Source organism: Rattus rattus, chromosome 10 (assembly GCF_011064425.1).
Source record: "Rattus rattus isolate New Zealand chromosome 10, Rrattus_CSIRO_v1, whole genome shotgun sequence".
In the NCBI taxonomy this organism is placed as follows: Eukaryota; Metazoa; Chordata; class Mammalia; order Rodentia; family Muridae; genus Rattus; species Rattus rattus.
In genome coordinates this window covers 4,683,650-4,689,734 of record NC_046163.1, presented here as the reverse complement: position 1 = coordinate 4,689,734, position 6,085 = coordinate 4,683,650, and positions in this window count along the sequence as shown.

Here is a 6,085-nt window from a genome sequence, read left to right as displayed (position 1 = left end):
CAGCTGAATAATGAAGTGCGTCTGGTAAGTTTATCCCTGTGTACACCACCAGGGGGAGCAGTTGTTCCACATCGCTGGTCTTTCCATGCACTGTGAAGCCGTTGGTTAAGGGCATAGATCCTGGGCCCTAAGGACCTTTTAACACACCCCCACCCCACCCCTTTTGTCCAAGTGCTGCCTGGTTTTACCCTGTACACATCACTCTGTTTTTAGATAAGGAAAATATCTGACCCCGGGCAACTGGCAGCTGCTCCAGAAATAGATTCCACACTTCACTTGGCGGCAGTCACAACCCTTTCTTGCTATGGGATGTTGCCTGTCCGCAGACCCCTAAAACAGGAGCTAGACAAGCAGGTGCCTCCGCAGGGATCACACATTCGACCCCGAGGAGGAAGTAGCCTGTTTTCTCGAGCCCGGAGCCTCTTCCCTGCCCCAGCCCCCACACCCCTAACCACCCCTTCACCCGCTCACCCACCAGCTCTCCCGTGTGCCCAGCACCTGGGAGCAACAGGCAGACTGTGGTCTGCAAGCCTGCAGGCTGCAGCGTGCCTTTGTCTGGGCTCACAGAACCACATTTAGAACCGACTCCCACTTCTGATGCCCCCAGAGCATCTGTCTTTGCTTCATTCCATCTGGTGTTCTCGGAGGAATGGCTAATTAAATTGAAACAAGCCGGCCTATTTTTAGTGTTCTTCGGCTATAAGGCCTGTGGGGAATAGCCACAACATTTAGAAAGAACACCAGGAAGGCTGAAAATCTTCGGAGCTGCGTGAGTCTAGGATTAGCAGGTCCCAAGTACCACCTGCCTCGTCAGGGTCCATCCTGTTCTCCCGCTGTCCTGTTTGAGGATGGGGCCAAAGCTGGAAGAAGACAATATGATTTAGACACAGCTTAGGTGTGGCACCTGCTGTGTTGGGGGTCTAGTGAGGGTAACAGGTGCTGAGACCTTGATCACTCTAAGGGCACTTGGATCTCTTAACGTGTGTCTTCAGAGGGCCCCTGATAGGGGTCTTGTGAGAGGTTGTTATGAATAGGCAAGACCCTATAAGGTAAGGACTGTTATAAACAGCCTCTGCCCCTAGCTGCTGTCTAATCAATACATCTCTCTGTCTCAAAATCACAGCTGTAATGGAACTAACTCACCATGATGTGAATACCCAGGAGTCTTAGTTAGCCAGAGGCTAAACATACATCGCTGCCCCATCCGGGACTTACAGCCCCAAGCATTTCTTTATAAAGTTCACAGCCTCCCTCATTTTCTTATAGTACCTGAAAATCGACTAATAAACAGGCTTCCTGGGTGTTCTTGATCCACATCATCCTAGACCGAGAAGCACGTTCGGCTCAGTTAGCCTTGATGGCTGGATGCCAAGTCAGAGCCGTGATGAGCTTCAGAGAGAGAGATGGTTGTGTGCAGAGAGGAGGTGAGGACTGGGAGGTGAGAAGCGGGGTGCATGGTAGAGGTAAGGACTGGGAGGTGAGAAGCAGGGTGTATGGTAGAGTTAAGAACGAAGAGGTGAGAAGCGGGGTGCATGGTAGAGGTAAGGACTTGGAGGTGAGAAGTGGGGTGTATAGTAGAGGGAAAGTTAGAGCAGAGATGGTGAGCCCATCTCAGGTCCTGGATGGTAGGTACTTGAGCAAACGTTGTTTCCTACCAGTGAACTAGCCCTCTGAGAGGACAAGCCATCAACCTACCACCACGTTAGAACCCCTCTGGTCCCTTGTCTGTTGAACGGGCTTCTTACCTGGAGGTATGTCGTTTGATACAAACTAAAACCCTCTCCAGCTTCTCTTCTTCCTGCTCTCTGTGCTCTGGCCATCCTGCGTTGGTCACACTTTTAAAGATTTATTTGGTTTAATTACATATATACCCTGGAGGGGAGCATCTTGTGGGTGTACAGTCACGTGAGAGCTGGTGACCCGGAGCCCGGAGGTACTAGATCTCGAGTTTCAGGTGGTTGTAAGCTGGCTGACACGAGGAATTTAAGTCAAGTCCTCAAAAGAGCAGTACACTGTCTTAAACCCCGAGCCTTCTCTGCAGCCCTGGAACTTTTCAAATTTTGCTGTTCCCTCACTTTTCAAGTTGTGTGCCAGGAATTCCCTTCCATGCATGACAAATCTTTCTCATTAAGGGCACTACCCAGCAGTCACCTGCCTGAGGCCATGAGTCACTCTTACCACTGTGTTTTTCTAAATGTTTGCTCAGACTAACATTAGACCTTATCAAACACATCCGACTTCTATGCCTACGTGGGATAAGGGCTTGTTAGGCAGGAGGTGTGTTCAGTGCGCCCAGAGAGCTGAACTTTCCAGGCTTACGGATCCAGTGAATCCTTACTGTAGAGTGAGGACACGCTGTCTGGGAATCTGGGAGAGAGAGCTGTAACTCTGACATAGCAGCAGGAAAAACTGGCAAGTGGGCAAACTGCTGAGAATCAGTGGACAGTGCAGTACTGGGAAATCGAATGGACCAAAGCTGTGTATATTGGGGATTGGAGAGAGATGTCTTTTTTTTTGGGGGGGGGGTTCTTTTTTTCGGAGCTGGGGACCGAACCCAGGGCCTTGCGCTTCCTAAGCAAGCGCTCTACCACTGAGCTAAATCCCCAACCCCTGGAGAGAGATGTCTCAGCAGGTCAGAATACCTGATACTCTTGCAGAAGACCTGAGTTGAGACTCCCAGGACCCACATGCTAGCTCACAACTGTCCTGTTCAAGATGATACAGTGTCCGGGTAGGTCTAGCACTGTGGGCATCAGGTATGCACACAGTACACATATATGCATGCAGACAAAACACTCAGCTACATAAATCTTTCTTTAGAGGTATTTATGGATGCTGACAAAATGTCTCCTGGAGGTCATAGAGACTGTGCTGTGTGTGTTGCTTGCCCTTCTGGATCTACCTACCACCCACCCTTCCACGATCTGCTCCAAAGTCAAATGTCAGTCTTCCATCCCACCAAACGACCTGAGCACCCGTCCCCACTGTGCTCCACACTTGAGTTTAGCCTTTCGAGAGTGCACCAAACACACACACACACACACACACACACACACACACACACACACACACACACACACACACACTGGACCTCTGGACTCCAATTAGGTTTGGCCAGTGGGAAGCATGAAAATAAGATTATTTGCTCAAGGCTGAAGTCAGGCTCTTTATTCTTCTGGTTCCTCACACAGCCCAAAGGCTGCAGAGCCTGCGCCCTCCGCCAGACTGACGCTTTGTCAGGTGGACAGCCCTCTCCTACATCCTCACCCACAGCCAGGGTCTTCAGGATTCTAACAAACTCTCTCCCTTTCTTACTCGCTTGGCCTTTGGGCGCATTGTGGTGCCTTTTTTCTTTTTTCTTTTCTTTTCTTTTTTTTTTTCTTTTTTTTTTTTTTTCCGGAGCTGGGGACCGAACCCAGGTGCCTTTTTTAAAGGTTGGTTTTCTTTCTATCTATGTGTGTGTATCTGAGGACACGGACACACAGTGCACACAGGGCACACTCACGGGTGCGTGCATTTGTGTGTCAGTGCCAGAGAAGGCCAGAAGAGGGAGTCAGACCCCTGCGGCTACAAACCACTGCGAGCCACCCAGTGTGGATGCCAGCATGGGTGCCAGGGGGAGAACTCTGTTCCTCTGTAAGAGCAGCAAGGGCTCTGAACAGCTGTCACGTCTCCAGCCCCTTCACGATCCCTTAAGGGTTTCCTGAGCCTCAGTCCACATTTTGTAGTCTCTGAGCTGCTCCCTCTTAGGAGATTGGTCCCCGAATCTGCCGGACATCTTCCACACTCCATCCCAGCTCCATTTCACAGGCTCTCAGATAATCTGCTCCATATTGGCCACGGGGCTTCCCTTGCTTCTGACACGTTTACGAATCACAATCTAGGACCTTGGGCGCCTCAGCCTGCCTATGCCCCAGACCTCCACTTACCTCCAACCCAAGAAAACAGGCGTTTGTCCCTAGCCTTAGAAATAAGGATTTGACTGTTACATTTGTTTTGTTTGGATTTTGGGGTGAGAAAGGTGGTGGAAAGGCCCAGTCTATCTTGAAAAACTCAACCTTCTAGTAAGGAACTGGACAATGGGCCCTGCCTTTTCATGCGTGGCCTCTGTGACAGCCTGGCTCATTGAATCTACTGCAGCACTGTCCCCTGTTCTACCTCCCATTCTGCAAGACCTGTCACCCTGTAGACAGAAACTTCTCTGTCTCTCCTAGATCTCCAGCCCCCATCCATCCAACCCACAGCACGCACGCACCCACGCTCTCACGCACCCATGCACGCACCACGCACGCACGCACGCACGCACGCACGCACGCACGCATGCACGGCATTCTTGTGATGCGTTGCCCTTGCCAGGAGGAACCCAGCAGTGGGCTTCTGTTTGCAGGGCTCCTTCCTGGGAAGCTCAGTGAACCTGGGCAAGGGCTTCAGCTTTTGAAATTATTTAACCTAGTTCTGGGTCTTCAGTACAAAGACTGGCTCTAGAGAAAACACCTCCCGGGAGCCTCTCACGGTGTGCTGTCCTAGATTAGAAGAGGTAGACAGAAACCAGAGGCCCAGAAATGAAGTGAACACCATCCCGAGGCCCAGATGGCACCAGGGAAGTCGGGAGTGTTCATGTTGCTGCAGATAGGTTCTGACATTCTGAGCAGGTCGGGAGGGGAGGCAGGTATTGAGAGCGAAGGTAGGACAACGTGGTGCGGCGTTGGTATTACAAAAACAACTGGGGGTTGGGGATTTAGCTCAGTGGTAGAGCGCTTGCCTAGTAAGTGCAAGGCCCTGGGTTCGGTCCCCAGCTCCGAAAAAAAAAAAAAAAGAAGAAGAAAAAACAACTGCGTTGGCCAAACTAAGATTTGGTCATGGAGCTTTTAAGTTGCCTAAGTTGCCACACTTGGTCCTCGTTGCCTTCACTCATGTTAGCATCGTCTCTCGGTGCCAGGCTTCGCCTGGTTCAAAGCTCCCTCCCTGGCCTGAATTGCTCTTTCTTCTACTTCTTGACCCCTCCACTGGATAAAGAAGAGCCCGCACCCTCACTTGTGAGGCTTCTCATGCTAGAAGAGGCATCTGAGCTGGGAGGTTCAGAGCTTTCTTTAACCAGCCTCCTCCCACAGAGCTGGCCTCATGGCCCGTCAGCACCATCATGTCCTGCTGGCCTCTGGTCACACCAAGTGGCAGGGCGGGCTTTCTCTCCCCACTGAAGCCCCAGCTGGCACTGCTCAACTTCCTAGCCTCACCCTTGGCCCCTTTCTTAACCCAGTGTGTAGAAATAAAACTATTTTGGGAGCTAAGTATGGAAAGAGGACCGTTAAGAGAGCGGGGGACAAAACCCTTCAGGGAGGGGAGCAAGCCTCAGGGAGTCTATCTTATTTTTTTTAAGTTGGAAAAAGCACCCTTTTGTTCGTTTATCTTGAGAAAGGGTCTATGTAGCCCTGGCTGTCCAGGAGCTCACTTTGTAGACCGAGCTGGCCTTGAATGTACAGAGATCTGCCTGCCTCTAGGATTACAGGTGTGCCGCCATGACTGGAGAGAATCATTTTATATATAGGTCACATTAAATATATGTAAATATATTTAAGTGTTTGTGGTTTCTTTGCCTGTGTATGCAGGGTGCGTGTGTCATGGCACACGTCCTACTGAACACATGTGGAGGTGAGTCAGTCTTCTCCTGTGTGGGCCGCAATGATCTAATTCCAGTCACCAGGTTTGGGAGCAGGCACCTTTCTAGGCTGAGCTATCTCCCTAGTCCAGTGCATCATTTATTTTTTTCACCTCCAAAGCATGAAGCATTGCAGACACTAAGTGACTTGTAGGATGTGGGGGTCCAAAGAAGTAGGAACAAGGGGAACAAATTACAAATAAATGGCCATGGACAGTTACGGCGACCTCCATTCCCACCAAGCCCCTTGACCTTTATCTGAGGTGAGGGAGGGCACCTAGCCTATGTCTATGACCATATACGGCATTGCGTCTCATTTACCTGTTTGGCTGGGCTACATCACGCTTTAATAGACCCAGTGCTGTGTCTCACACACCAAAAGCGCTAGGAAAAAAAAAAAAAAAAGAAGGGTAGAAGAAGAGACAGTAG